The sequence below is a fragment of the Vulpes lagopus genome, chromosome 8 (genome assembly GCF_018345385.1).
Source record: "Vulpes lagopus strain Blue_001 chromosome 8, ASM1834538v1, whole genome shotgun sequence".
Taxonomy (NCBI): domain Eukaryota; kingdom Metazoa; phylum Chordata; class Mammalia; order Carnivora; family Canidae; genus Vulpes; species Vulpes lagopus.
Window position 1 is genome coordinate 58,837,797 of NC_054831.1, and position 16,594 is coordinate 58,854,390.

Here is a 16,594-nt window from a genome sequence, read left to right on the forward strand (position 1 = left end):
CTTTGGTGCCAGAGATTGGGAAAGAACTATAGACCAATCTTGGTTTTTAATATGGAAACCAAAATCTTGAATAAACTATTTGCAAATATAATTTAACAATACTTTTACATGATATTTATTTATTTGAGAGAGAGAGAAAGCAGGAGGGAGAGGGAGAGAGAGAATCCTGAACCCACTCCCTGCTGAGCATAGAGCTGGATACTGGGCTCCATCCCATAACCCTGAGATCATGACCTGAGCTGAAATCAATAGTCAGATGCTTAACTGACTGAGCCACCCAGGAGCTCCTAATTTAACAGCACTTTTAAAGAATAATGGATCAGCTAGGTGGAGTTCATTTCAGGAATGCAAAAAATGATTCAATATTAAGAAATCTATGGATATAATTCATATATGTATTAAAGAGAAAAAACATTATCTCCATGAATGGCAAAAAAATATTACTACTTTCAGCATCCTTTTCTGATTTTAAAAACTATAGAAGGGTTAATTTGCTCTTTTACATGTGATTTTGAATATGTGTATGTCAAACAAAGTACCAGTTAACATCATATTTGATACTGAAACTACAGATCATTTATTGAAAACAAACAACAGATGAAACTGACCAGGCATGCATTGTGATTCTTCCTTTAACCCTTCTTCCTTCATTAGATCTTGTGTTGTTTCACTTTGTCTTCTATTTTCCCCAATCCCTGTTCATTGCTGCACTCGCCGTGGGCGAGTTTGCTCAGCAAACAAGATGGTGATTGGAAGGCAGAGTAGATAACTTATACCTGGGATCCTCCTATGTATCTTTTTCACCTGCCTCTTTTTTGTTGGGAGTATTAGGGTTATTTTTATGGGATTTTTTCCCCCTCACCTTCTTTCTTCCTATACTGCTTCTGAAAGTACCAGTATAAATTAGAAACATCTACACCCTGCTCAATCAATAGGATAGTGGGACTCTTCTGCCTTTCTCTCTCTCTTTTTTAAAAAGATTTAACTTATTTATTCATGAGACACACACACAAACACACACACACACACAGAGAAAGAGAGAGAGAGAGGCAGAGACACAGATCAGAGGGAGAAGCAGGCTTCCTGCAAGGAGCCCAATGTGGGACTCAATCCCGGACTCTGAGATCACACCCTGAGACAAAGGCAGATGCTCAACCACTGAGCCACCCAGGCATCCCTGCCTTGCTCTCTCTCTCTCTTTTTTTTTTTTTTTATGGGAATTGGTTTTTTCCTCATTAAAATTTTATTTTAATAGGTCTCAACAAAATTCTGTGACATATTTTTGGTCAAGTTGTTTCCATGAAAAAGTACTGATTTTAAAAACTAATTACTTAAACCTGCCACATACACACAAACAACAAACGGTCCACAAAACATTCTCCTTTCCTTCTGAAGGTTTTATCATGCATTGTTGTCATTAACCAGTGCTTTACTATCAAACATAAATGGCCAATTAACAAAACCATTCTGAGAGTGTTCTTCTACCATGGATTAAGCCTGGGGTGGCAGGTATTGGGTATAATATTCATTTAACCTTCTGAGCTTTCTGGGCAGACTTGGTGACCTTGCCAGCTCTAGTTGCCTTCTTGTCTACTGCTTTGATGACACCCACAACAGCCATCTGTCTCATGTCATGAATGGCAAAATGGCCCAAAGAAGGATAGTCAGAGAAACTCTCAACACATGTAGGCTTGTCAGGACCATATCAATGATGGCAATATCACCAGATTTCAAGAAATTGTGATTATCTTCCAGCTTTTTTCCAAAACAATAGTCAATTTTCTCCTTCAGCTCAGCAAACTTGCAAGCAATGTGAGTTGTGTGACAATCCAGCAAGGTGCATATTTAGCACCGATTTGGCCTGGATGGTTTCATTTGATCCATGAAGCCAACTGTTTCCATTGGTGAGTCACATTTGCTGTGATGTGACCCATATTGCCACAACGACTATCTTTAACAGATACGTTCTTGACATTGAAGCCCACATTGTCCCCAGGAAGAATCTCACTCAAAGCTTCATGGGGCATTTCAACAGACTTTACTTCAGTTGTAACGTTGACTAGAGCAAAGATGACCACCATGCTAGGTTTAAGAACACCAGTCTCCACTTAGCCCACAGGGACAGTACCTCTGGAGAGGCAGACACAAGAGCTTGTTAGTTGGATGAGTTAGTGGCAGAATGTAATTCAGGATTTCAGGCAGTGTAGTTTCACTGGCGTTGCATCATTATGGGTGACTTTCTATCCCTAGAACCAAGGCATAGAACCCTTGGCTCAAGCATGTTGTCACCATTCCAACCAGAAATTGGCACAAACGCTACTGTTGGAGTTGTAGCTAATTTTCTTAATGTAGGTGTTGACATCCTTAATGATTTTTTTGTATCTCTTCTGGCTGTAGGGTGGCTCAGTAGAATCCATTTTGTTAACAACAATAATTCGTTTTTTTACACCCAGTGTGTAAGCCAGAAGGGCATGCTCACAGGTCTGCCCATTTTTGGAGATATCTGCTTCAAATTCACCAACACCAGCAGCAACAACCAGGACAGCAGAGAAAGCCTGAGATGTGCCTGTAATCGTATTTTTGATGAAGTGTTTGTGTCCTGGAATCAATGATGGTCACATAATACTTGCTGGACCCAGGTGCTCCATACATAATTTTAAAAGAGAAATTGGTAACTTTCATAGGAGAGTGAAGTCATATTTGGATTAAGATCCTATTCTAGGGATGCCTGGGTGGCTCAGTGGTTGAGCGTCTGCCTTTGGCTCAGGGTGTGATTCCAGGGTCCTAGGATAGAGTCCCACATTGTGCTCCTCGAGGGGAGCCTGCTTCTCCCTCTGCCTATGCCTCAGCCTCTCTCTGTGTGTCTCTCATGAATAAATAAATAAATAAATTTTTTAAAGAGACCCTATTCTATCTATAAAATGGGGATACCCAGAGCCTGAGTATCAGGTTGGCTATGAGCCTGGCTATCAGCACGTGTGGAAGCTCTTATTTAGGTGAGAAGATACCAGAAACTGGGTATGTTACTGGGGAATGGAGGACAGGAACAAGACAGAGGCTTATTTGTCCATCTTTGGAACTTGCCACAAAATGTTGCAACAATGGGAGCCTCAGAGGCAGAGAAGCAAAAGAAATTTGAGAAAGAATTTATGGAGTCACATCTTCAGTGGTGGATTGAGTAAGATTTAGAGTTGTCAACCCACTGGCTCCTGTATCAGAATGCCTGGAAACATTCATACGGAGACTCAAGGGTAAAGAGTGTTGTCAGGATTCATATGTCAGATTTCTTTTTTTTTTTTTTTTTAAGATTTTATTTATTTATTCATGAGAGACAGAGAGAGAGTGAGAGCGAGAGAGAGAGAGAGAGAGAGAGAGAGGCAGAGACACAGGCAGAGGGAGAAGCAGGCTCCATGCACCGGGAGCCCGACGTGGGATTCGATCCCGGGTCTCCAGGATCGCACCCTGGGCCAAAGGCAGGCGCCAAACCGCTGCGCCACCCAGGGATCCCCCATATGTCAGATTTCTAAACACACACTGACAAAAGGAGAAAGACCTCTGCATATGTGCTAAACCAGAGAGACTTGTGCCATAAACACAGGGCAGATGGGCAGCTACTGGAAGCAGTCTGTGAAATTGGGCTCTGTTGAACAAGTTCCCAGGAAAGCAGAGCACTACTGAGGAAATAGAGGCCTTGATTCTGTTAGGAAAGCTAAAATCAAGAGGAGGAGAGGGAAGAAACAGCCTTAAGAGTCTTGTGGGACCAAGATTTGGTAGTAGAATGGTCAGATATGGGCAGTGTGGAATGGAAGCAGGCATAACCCAGGATGCTAAATTCTTGACCACAAACTTCTAAAGAGTAAGGACAGGCCTGTCTCACTGCTGAGCAGAAGAGCCCTTAGAGCAAGTCCAAGGCCATGATCAAGACTATGCCCCACTTTTTCTCTAGTGTGGGGCCTTAAGTCATGGTTAGGGTTGTGATGACTGACAGGCCTTAGTAGGTCACAGTTGTTAGGAAAATTCATGGCTTTGGGGAATCATTGAATAAATGTCTATCCTTGCATTGGCTGGAAAGAGGATGGAAGATTATATATATATATATATATATATATATATATATATATATATACTGAAAGTGCATATATACTTATTACATATATATATATGTAATATATATATATGATACTGTCCTTGTAGTAAAGTCCTTACTTTAGTCATGCAGATATTGAGGAGGTAAAAGGTATTTGAACCAAAAAAGATCTCTTTGGCACCCTAGTCTTCTCCCCCCCCCCCCCTTCTCTCTCTCTCTTTACCCTCCTCACCTGCCATGACCAGGGACTCAGGCCTCAGGGAATGTGGTTAGGGGGGAGGGATTTATGCTGAACCAGGAACACAATCCCTATGTGAAGCAGAGAACATAATTTCAAGATACTGTAAGGGAACAAAAATTCTTTTTCCTACACTCTCCTAGGTTCTTTGGGGCCCTATAAACTGGGCTGACAAAAGACAAGTCAGCAAAAGAAAACCAAGCAGAAGTTTATTAGCATGTGCACCATCCTTACCCCTGGAACACTCAGAGATGAGTCATTCAAAGGGGTGGTTAGAACCTGGCCTTAGCATCACAGCAAGGGAACACTAACGTGTTAGAGAAGCAACAAGACAAAGGAAAAGAACCTTGAGTCACTAGGGATCCCAATTGTGGGAAGGCACAATATGGAAAACCTAATGGTAAATAAAAGTTTGTTAGTCAAGAGTGTTATGTAGATTTCTCTAGTGCTGTCTCCAGGCTGATTAAGGTCTAAAGTTGTCTCTAGTGATTAATTTTGGTCCTTACTAGTAGAGAGGGGAGGAGGATAGAGAGCTTCTTTGTAAATGTATGTCCTGCTTTTAGGCAAAGAGGGAGAGGGCAGAGAGCTTCTCTTGTATTTTTCTTCTTCTCAGTTGTCTTCCCCTCAAAATTATCATTATGTGAAAGTGGCATATTTTGGGGTGGCATGTTCTGACACTCTATAATACCTAATACCTTGACCATTTCCCATAATCCAGTATGACTGCTCCATTTCTTTTGAATGCCAAGAAGACAATAAAAATCTAAATTTTAACAATTTCAAATTCACCTTTTGTGTCACATACTATGAATTTTGTGTTGGGCTTAAGATTTAATCTATTTTAGGAGAAAAAATGTTACTACTTGAAAGGAAAAGACATGTGAATAATAGGTATTAGAAAAAAACAAAAATCCCAAGCAGATGTCTCTGTTTTTCCTTTGCACACCTCCCTGTAGACACAGCACAGGTGAGAATACTCAGTGAGGTGCCACCAAGATTTCAATGTCTCCCACAGTTATTTCTCCCTCCACAAGGGATGAGCACAGATGTAATTTCAAAGAAAAATTCAAGTGTGTTTTCCTGATGAATTTTCATAAAAAGTAAGCAGATTTCTTTCTATAGTTATTGTGCCTAGATTAGTGCCCAACTAAGAAGACGCTTAATGGACTATCTGATTAAAGAACAATTTCATGAAAATAATCACTAGTTTTATGCCAATTAATAGATACAATGTAATGTTATCAATTTTTTTAAAATAGCTCCAGAAAAATATAGCAAATTACTTAAGTAGAAGCCCGATATTGCCCCATGGAATGATAGGACATTAGACTTGATTAATTACAACATCCATTGTATGAATTAATCTACCATGAAGAATTAACGAGAATGCTCTTCAAGAAGAACATCAAGGAGAGAAAAGATGAATAACCTGATTTACAAAAACAGGCAGTGGGCATGATTTGACCTACAGGCTCATTTTGCCAATCCCTGCACTAGAGCTAAGATGTTGTTTACATTTGTAAATGATTCAAAAAAGTCAAAGGAGTAATAAGTCACAATATGTGAAGGTCATATGAAATTCAAATTTCAGTGTCCATAAACAAAGTTTTTTGGAGCTTGGTCATGCCTGTTCATCTGTGTGCTGTCCGTGGCTGCTTTTGCTGTACAAAAAGCAGTATTGAGTAGCTGTGACAGAGACTGCATGGCCTACAAGGCCTGGAACATCTACTATCTGGTTCTAGCTGAGTATGTGAGTTAAAACTCGGGTCCCTACTTAGGAGTAATGTCACCTTGGACAAGTCACTCTAGGCCTCAATTGCTTGTCTGTAAATATGAAGGCCAACACTAGGGTCCAATTGGGGAGGATTCAGTAAGAGGGGGAGATCTGGGAACTCTCACATAGATGAATACCCATTGGATCATTCCCCCTTGTCATGTTAAAATAAAGATATCTTGGGATCCTTGGAGCTTAAAATCAAGTGTCCTCCAATCAGACCTCTGACCTGATTCCTTTTGGGAACCTAGGAAGCCCAAGAATAAGAAAGTGAGAATAAGCCAGGGGAAAATGGAAAAATTAAGAGTTTGGAGTTGGAAGTTTTGATCCTAAGAATCCTTGTTTGTCTAATGAGATGTGAAACATTATACAAATATACAGAGTTGCCAGACTAATGTATTTGGAGCATACTTATACTAAAAACTCATTAGTTTTTTATCTAAAATCTAAATTTTACTGGGTACACTGAATTTTTATTTGCTAAATCTGTCAACTCTATATACAAACCTTAGTAATTTTTCAAAAAAATGACTAAATATAATATTTGCTAAGAAATACATTCTATCAGTCTATCATTTTCCCCAAAACCTTTCTATGAAAAAATTACTCTGCTTTGTGTTAATAAAAAGGGGCCAAGAATGTGTGATTTTAGAACCTACTAAAATGTGCAAACCGACAGCTAGAGGGAGCCAAATGGATAAAGAAACAGAAATGACACCCCATATCCTAGACTGATGAGTCCTCCTGCACAGATTCAGAAGGAGCTCTATGTGAGAATTAGTCACTTTTCTGAAAGGTATATATTTTTTATTTTTGTGAACTAACATAATTAACACATTCAATGTCGAAAAAGGTAACAATAAACAGGTTTCAACAAAAAGATCCTTTTTCCATTTGTCCCTGGGTGGAAATGGGGGAGCAGTGGGAAGTAGAGCACAGACTGACATGAAATATATGAATTCCAAAGTCTAAGACTGATTCTGTGATGCAGTTAACATTATAAACTAAAATCTGGGACACCTGGGTGACTCAGTGGTTGAGCATCTGCCTTTGGCTCAGGGTGTGATCCTGGGATTCTGGGATCGAGTCCCACATCAGGCTCCTTGCAAGGAGCCTGCTTCTCCCTCTGCCTATGTCTCTGCCTCTCTCTGTGTTTCTCATGAATAAATAAATAAAATATTAAAAAATAAATAAACCAGAATCTAATCTGAGAGATGATTTAGTGAGCCTGAAACAGCACAGGAAATCTCCAAAATCTCTCCTTTCAGCCCAGGAGATATCATCTTCCCCAATAGTTCTCTCACTAAAGGGGAAATCTTAGCACACATTTGTCTCATCAGACCTAAAAGAGAAGGGATTTTTCTGTTTTCTCTTTCCTTTTCAAGGGATCCCCTTATGCTCTGGTTTAAAATAAAATCGTTATACTTTTAAATTTTTCAAATGATCATCCATTGTTAAAAATTATGAGCTTGTAATAATTTATGAGTCAGCCAGATTTGCCTCTTGAGACATAAAGAGTATTTAGAATTTATAAAATGTTTTCTCTTTGAAAACTTGCTTTGCAAGCCTGTGATCTTCAAAATTCTTAAAAGCAAAGACTAGACTGCAAAAAGTATGTAATATTTCCCTTTGCCTTTCTGCCATAAGAACAATAGTCCTACCTGAGGCAAATGAATGCTGCCAACAGAATAGAAAGAGGTCATTCACCTGGAGGTACAAGGAGAAAAGCACATCAGGTATTTTAAAGGTAATATTACAGTGATTATTCAGCACCAAAGTCAACTCAGCTTTATCAAGAATTTTCTTACACCTGATGTTTACCCAATAGTTATTCCAGATACAAGCAAACAGAAATAGTTCCTAAGTTCTTGCACATATATTCTCAAGTAGGATGTACAAATGTCCCTCTTATTTGGAGGTCATCCAACTGTCCACAAACATTAGAACAAATGGAAAATATTTCTCAATGCCTGAAGTAAGTACAGTAGAAGATTAACTAGGAATTTAAATGGAAAAATTTTTCTAAAAGAATTTTTCAAATGATCATTGATTGTTAAAAATTATGCCATTGAAAATAATGAAAGAACTCTTGATCTGGGGCAGGTGTATGGCAATCATGCCATCTGTGGGATGACTGGTTAATGTCATGGCAACCCGGGGGAGAGCTGGGAACCAGGTGACGGTCAGTACAGCCATCTTCCTAGTTACCTAGGAGCTGGAAAAATTATGTCTTGGGAGTCATTAACTGTTTTAAAAGATTGACTAGGAATTTGCAGGTATATAGTAAACACCTGTGGAAATAAACAAAGACCAACAAAATGAGAAAAGCAAAAGCTATTTATTGTGAGCTTGCTATATAGTAAGGGAGACAGCCACAGTCCCTTGTATTTTGGCGGGAACTCAAAAGGCGGGCAGAGGAGTGGGAAAGCTTTATAAAGTGCACTAAGAGGAGGCTTCAGGAATGCTCCATTGGAGGCATTGGCATGGCGCAGCTGTAGGCAGGCTAACTAGAAGCAGGGCATCCTCAGTGACTAGTTATGCGTGCACATTTGGCTTTCTCTGGTGGGTCCTGAATTGGAAGCAGGGACAAAATTTAGGGAAGCTGTCAGTTATTAATCAAGTTCTGGCCACCTTAGGCTGATTGTTATAGAAGTTATTGTTTAGCTTCCTGCATTGCCACTAGTGATAGCAATCTTGTTCCTTGTAAGTCTGATTTATGGCAGGCTGGCTTCCTGTGGTGTTTATTGTAGATAAGAGGTTGGTTTCCTGGGCAGGTTGCTGCAGGTTGTGGGTCAAAGTTTTATTTTCATACGTGGTCTCACCACTGCCCGTTTGTATATTCAGTCTCTCATATCCCATTCCTTAATCTATATAATGGAAAGAAAAACTAAGCAAACACACCCAGAAGGTGTTGATGATAGGTCAGTTTTAACATTTTAATCATTATGCTCTTTTAGAATTAAGATATTTAAACTTCAGATATACTCTTCATCCAAATAGGTCAGGGTGCAGATCTTACAGAGAAACCATTTATGTTTTAAAAAGCCAATGTCCTAAAATTATGCACTTTATTAGGTAGACTGCAAAGGCATACATACTATTAGGTACCATACAATAGAATATAAGCTCCACAAAGGACAAAGCTTTGTTTTGTTCAGCACTTTTTCCCTGGCACCAAGAACAGGGTCTGATACATAATAAGCACAAAAGAAACATATATTGAATGAATTGATGCATGTTTCTAAGTCTTTTATAAATTTGATTTTTAGTTGTGGTAAAATACACATAAATTTGCCATTTTAACCATTTTCAAGTATACAGTTGAATAATGTTGAGTATACTCCAATTGCTGTGCAACCAATCTCTAGAACTCTTTTCATCTTGCAAAACTAAAACTCTGATCCATTAAACAACGTTGTGCTTCTTCTGCTCAACTCCTCTTGTCTCTGTGAATTTGACCACTCTAGGTACCTCACATAAGTGGAGTTACACAGTGTTTGTCTTTCGAGATTGGCTTATTTTGCTTAGCATAGTGTCCCCAAGGTTCATCCATACTGTACATGTAACAGGAGTTCCTTCCTTTTTTAAAAACCTCTTTCTTACCCTCCACACACCCCCACCAAAGTAGGAAGAATATAATCTGAAAACAATGAACTCATAACAGTGTCCTTGCTTCTCTTATTTCATTCATTTCCAGCATTTGGAAAGGGGTACTCACCATAAGCTTCATTTTTCTCATCTGTAAAATGAAATAATAATTTATACACATGCACATGGGCACTGATCTAGCTCTCATGCTTGATGCAAAGCAGTCCTCTCCCCTGATCCTCCTCTTGAGCTGGTTTTCTCCTCACTCCTTCTCTCCCTACTCAATTCCTTTCTCTCCTTTTTGACCCTTCTGGGACCTAAAAGAAGGGGGAACAGAGAAAAGCCATGACATGGGATTACAGAGGACTTTACTGCAGGGCAGTATAGAGGGTGGGTGAGGGTGGGTCTTCACATGCACAGGTCAAGGCCTAGGTGAAAATGATCACTGTGCCCAGGACAATGGAGTACTCTGGGGGTGGGGGAATTCTGATTTTTAAAGGTTTAATAAAAAAAAAAATTAAAGGTTTAATAATATTCCATCATATAGGATATACTACATTTTGCTATCCATTCGCTTGTCAGTGGACCCTCCTACCTTTTGGCTATCCTGAATCGTCCTGCTATGAGTGTGGGTATACAAATATCTGAGAGCCTCTTTTCAATTCTTTTGGGTATATATTGAGCAGTGGAATTGCTGAAATATATGGTAAGTCTATTTCTATTTGGGAGGGGAAAGCACAATAGTACTTTCTATAGCAACTGCACCATTTTACATTCCCACCAATGGTGCACAAGCATGTTTCTAACTCAAGTTTGAATATCTAGTTTATTGCTCCGGAGCAGATTAGAAGAATTAAATTAGAAGGAATCAGCAGGTAAATAATCACATGAAGTATCATTTGGCAATCTAATGTTGAGTGACAAGAATTCTAAGAAACAAACTTAGTACTGGATAATTACAATATTCAGTAATGGGTATTCTTAATGATGCTCTCGAGCTATAATTAAAAAGTCAAATTATGTTTGATTTCCATTATATAAGCAGCTACATATATTTTAGAAATATATCCATTGATAATCTAATTATGTAGGTATTGAAGAGTTTAATTTTATTATTTCAAAAACTAGGAGTTCCATCAAAAATGGTGAAATGTTTTGAAAGATTGGTCGTTAAGGAGGTAATTTTCATTTATCCAGAAATTTCACTTACATGGAATGGAGCCCTTCCCTGTCATGCCACATTAATAGGGTGTTACTATTTCCATATATAATAATCATACAGATGCCTTCCCAAATATGAATCATGATGTATTAAGTACAAATAGTAAGCTAAAACAACATTTTCAGTTAATGGTGACTGTGTGATTGCAAAATGTTCATTGATTAAGAAAAGAGGGAATCCATTTAGCTGGGAACAATCTTGGGGAGTTGAATATTAAGATATGTAGAACACTTGAGGGCTGATAGTAGAGTTTTCAGAATACTCTAGGATTCCTGAAGTTCTGTCCTTTCTCCTCTTATCTCATCTTTCTCCAATCCAAATTTACAAACCAAACTATTGAAGAATGACAAGCCTAACAATTTTTTTTAAGATTTATTTATTCATTCATGAGAGACACAGACTGAGAGAGAGAGAGAGAGAGAGAGAGAGAGAGAGAGAGAGAGGCAGAGACACAGGCAGAGGGAGAAGCAGGCTCCCTGCAGGGAGCCGGATGTGGGACTCGATCCCAGATCCCGGGATCACAACCTAAGCCGAAGGCAGGTGCCCAACCGCTGAGCCACCAAGGTGTCGTCCCACGTCTAACATTTAATTACCACTTTGGGGTGCATATAATGAATTGTCTCCTGTACAGAATGCCAGGAATCTGAAAGAAACTAGGAGGTGACCTATGCCCTGAGGGGGGTCATGACATAGTTATGACACACAAGGGGCATTATTACAATGTGTGAGGGGCCACACATGGGAGGAATGGGTCAGGGAGACATGTGCTCCATCCCAATCAAGAGCCACTGCCACCACCCAATTGATAGCTGACTGGCTGGCAGGCTTGTCCAGAGGCAGCGGGACAGAGGCATGGCGGTGAGCACTGTGTGGAGACAGGCCAGAGGTTGCTAGGAAGGGTGGGTGATCTAGGAGTCAAGCGTAATGTTTGTCAGAAAGGTTGCTGGTGGTTCACCAACAGAAACTGGAGCCAGGGAGACAAGCAAGATTAAGGAGCCCAAAGAGACCTGAATCGAAGGTATTGAAACTGAGAAGAACCAAGTAACTAATAGGCAAAATGTCAGGGGGTTGTTGCAGTATGTGTGGGGAATCTCACAAACACTGAGGCTAGAATTTCATCTATTGAATCGGGAGAAAGCTGCTGTCGTTCTGTTTCCTACACAACGTGGTTCCTGTGTAAAGTAGGGTGCATTGTTATTCCAGGTTCACGGGTGAGGAAGCTGGGTGGTGAACCCAAGCCCCTCTGGTTATAGTAACATCAGAAGCTGAGCTAACACTGGAATTCACTGCTCTGGAGCTTTTTGCTACCAGGTGAGCCTTGATCCTGTAATTTTCCAGGGCTAAGAATCTCTTCTTTCCTAGAAAAAGCTTTTGTTTCCAATAAATATGCTATGTTTTAATGGCAGTAGGTGTGGGGACAGGGTAACTTGCACAAGCATATCCAGTAAAATTCCTCAGCAGTGTTGGCTTAGGAAGTGGCCTGAATTTAGGTAACATGGTTGTTTAAAGTCTTATTTAGAGATGCTAGGTTTCTGATGCCTTACACTGAGACTTCTATTCAGTAGTACAGATTCTATATTAACCAGTAAGTATGTGCTGGACTAATGATTTTTATCCAAAATGATGGTGTTTGTCTTTTTTAAGGCAGTGAAGCAAGGGCTTTTTCATGTATGTTTGAAACTTTAGTGCAGATTTCAGAAGATCACTAACATTTAAGACTATTAAGATTGTTGTTTAAAGCTTTTTAAAAAATAACTAGATGGGTAAAATATAAATCTTGGTCACATTTTATTTTTTACTTGTAAGTTCCTTTATTTGGTAGTTGAATCTTAAAACCTGAGTTACTTCTAATTAGTTACAAACAAAATAGCTCAAGGCACCTGCTGTATCCTAGAATGTTCTATAATCAGGTATAGTTTAGGATTTGTACTAATGATTAATAAGATGCCAAGCTGGAATGGGCTAATACCTTTTCTTATCTCACCTCTTAAGGTAGAGAGTTCTGGAAGAAAAAAATAAAATATATCTGGGAGGATTATATGGGTTTTCACCTATGTTCATATCTACAACCTGACAGAAAGTTGCTCTGGCATCAGGGAAGTTTAAGACAGAGTTTCTCAAAATCAAGTATTTAACTGAATCCTTTTATTTTTTTTATTTTAATAAATTTATTTTTTATTGGTGTTCAATTTGTCAACATACAGAATAACACCCAATGCTCATCCTGTCAAGTGCCCCCCTCAGTGCCCGTCACCCAGTCACCCCCACCCCCCGCCCACCTCCCCTTCCACTACCCCTAGTTCGTTTCCCAGAGTTAGGAGTCTTTATGTTCTGTCTCCCTTTCTGATATTTCCCACTTATTTTTTCTCCTTTCCCCTTTATTCCCTGTCACTATTTTTTATATTCCCCAAATGAATGAGACCATATAATTTTTGTCCTTCTCCGATTGACTTACTTCACTCAGCATAATACCCTCCAGTTCCATCCACGTTGAAGCAAATGGTGGGTATTTGTCATTTCTAATGGCTGAGGAATATTCCATTGGATACATAGACCACATCTTCTTTATCCATTTATCTGTCAATGGACACCGAGGCTCCTTCCACAGTTTGGCTATTGTGGACATTGCTGCTAGAAACATCGGGGTGCAGGTGTCCCGGCGTTTCATTGCATCTGAATCTTTGGGGTAAATCCCCAACAGTGCAATTGCTGGGTCGTAGGGCAGGTCTATTTTTAACTCTTTGAGGAACCAGAGTTTTCCAGAGTGGCTGCACCTGTTCATAACTGGATCCTTTAAAAAAAAAAGTGAATCCCAGAATTGTGACTTAAGCTTATTTTTTATAATGTTACATATAAGAACAAATATGATATTAGATATAAACTATTTATGATGGGATGCCTGGGTGGCTCAGTGGTCAAGCATCTGTCTTTGGCTCAGGGTGTAATCCTTGGGTCCCGGGATCAAATTCCACATCAGGCTCCCTGCATGGAGCCTGCTTCACCCTCTTCCTGTGTCTCTGCCTCTCTCTCTTTGTGTCTCTTATGAATAAATAAATAAAATCTTAAAAAAATAAACTATTTATGAGGATAAATTTTATTGGCATCTGAAGCCAAAGCAAGATGTACAAATGAAATACAAACAAAACTATAAAACTAATAAAAATTCAAATTAGCAACACTGATGCAAGACAGCTGCTGTTGTTTACTGAAACTAAATTGTATGTGTTAAGTTTATAGCAGAAAGATGTTGCTTCAGGTCCAATTCTATTTTTAATTAAAGTAACATGACTACAAATAAGGCTTTGTTTGCTAACTCAGAATAATTACACTTCATACTTAACAAAACTTTCTAGCAAGTGATCCTAACGTGGTCTCCCTCCATCTTTCACATACCCACAGCCCTCTAGATCAGGGGCTTTCTTTCTTTCATAAAAGGCCAGATATTAAATCCTTTAGGCTTTATAGACCAAGAGGCAAAATTGAGAAATACTTAAATATTGAGAAATTTCTTACATATTAAGAAAATGTCTCATCACACAAATAGGTACTGCTGAATAGTGATGTCAATCATAAGCATGTGATTTTAATAGAGAATATTAATTACTCGTGCCATTTATAGAATTCTATTATATTCTTTCCTTGATATGTGTCTCTCAGCATGTTGTTGTAGATTAATTAGGTCAATTAACAGTTAAGTGGAAGCTCCTCAATTGCACAATTAGATGGATTTTGAAATATGGGACTTTTCCTTTACATGTGGAGTGAGGTCCCAAAAATACTGCTGGAACTGTAGGTTGAGCTTGGAAAATATATTTTCTGCAAATTTGTTTGGGATGGAGATTTCACTTCTCGTTTTAATTTTTGACAACATAGGAAGTAAATACAGCAGCTTGATATTAATTAAGTCATTTTGATGATATTAACCTGTCATCAAAATGACTACTGCAAGGTAAGTTTTGTATATCAGCTCAGCTTTGCCTTGTAGTTTTAGGCTCAATTTGTTAAGAAACATCAAAAACTAATTTCCAAAGTCATTCAGAGTTAAAGAACAGTGATTGAAGAAGGTCTTTGTTCAGAGAAATTTCAATCTTGACTCTGCACTGAAAATAATCTCAATAAAATTTCCTCACTGCTAAACCGTCAGACTGCTAGGTGATAGAGCAAGTAGAGGTTTGCTTCTACTTATGACAAATTTATGGGACTGAAGATTATTAAGTCCATGAGAGAGGAAGTTTACTGTTGACACTACCAATTCCAAAACACATGATATCAAATATGTTCCTCAGAAGTACCTGCTGATAAATAGTACAATGAATACAATGAAGTCTTTAAACATCTTACATTTTCAAAAGCAGTAAATTCATCCAACTAAGCCCTTTTCTTTTCCATGTACATTTTTATCACCATCAGTGGCAGCACATCTTAGCAGATTCCACTTCAGGTTGTACTGGATTTTGTGTTTTCTCACTGTTTTTGAAAATATTCTCAATTATAATTGTTTCATGTGGACCATTTATAGAGATGAAGCTCAGTGACTTAAGATCTGGCATTGACTCTTTGAATAAACAACAATTGAACAATATGTTGGTTTATCAAAGACAAGAAAGACCACTTGAAATCATTTGGCTTCTTTTTAAATTGACTATTGATATTGCTTCCAGTGTCCTCAACTCTTTGAGTAACTTTTTACTCAAAGACTACTTAAGACTATTAACTTCTTACCCAAAAGTTAATAGTCTTAAACCAGTTTATTTTCTCTGGACATATTTGTTTGCCTTGGAATCATATATGACTTAATTAACACCATTGGTAAATGACTTGCTTTATCTAACAAATGAGCTATTTGGAAACTTCTTTGGTTTGCAGCTTCATTTCAAAAAATTTTGTGAAAAAAAATATAATGAAGTATTCTTCTTATACTTCCTACTTTTTCTGACGTGCTTTCCTGTGAGTTGGGAAAATTGTTATGATTGCTTAGTCCAGTAATATTGACAGAGACTGTATTTTTAGCACAGATATAGTACCACTTCATAATAAACACAGCTCCTTGCTACCCAATTTGATGATAAAATAATCCACACTGCACTGTCTTAAAAGTGTAATATTTGAAGTTTACTTTTCTCTCCATTTTTTGTCTTGACATTCACTGGTCATAAAAAAATTATGAAATGTTATATTACAGCAATATGCATGGCACTCAAAATACTGTTGAATTAAAAATGTGTCAATGTGTTTTGAGGTGGGCTGAGCAGTCTGCAAGCAGTAGAGTACTACATACAGTGTCTGTCACAACTACTCCACTGTCATTGAAGTATACAATGTGTAAACAAATGAGTATGGCCATGTTTTAATAAAGCTTTATTTATGGACGCTGAAAAGAATTTCATCATGTTCACATCACAAGATAATATTCTTCTGATTTTTTTGCAAACATTTAGAAATGTGAAAACCACTCTTTGCTTGAGGACCACACAAAAACTGGCAACATGTGGGATTTGGCCCACAGACTATAGTTTACCCACTACTGCCCTAGATTTAAACTCAGGCCTATTTATTTATAAAGATTTTATTTATTTATTCATGAGAGACACAGAGAGAGAGGCAGAGACAGGCAGAGGGAGAAGCAGGCTTCCTGCAGGAAGCCCGATGTGGGACTTAATACCAGAACTCTGGGATCATGCCCTG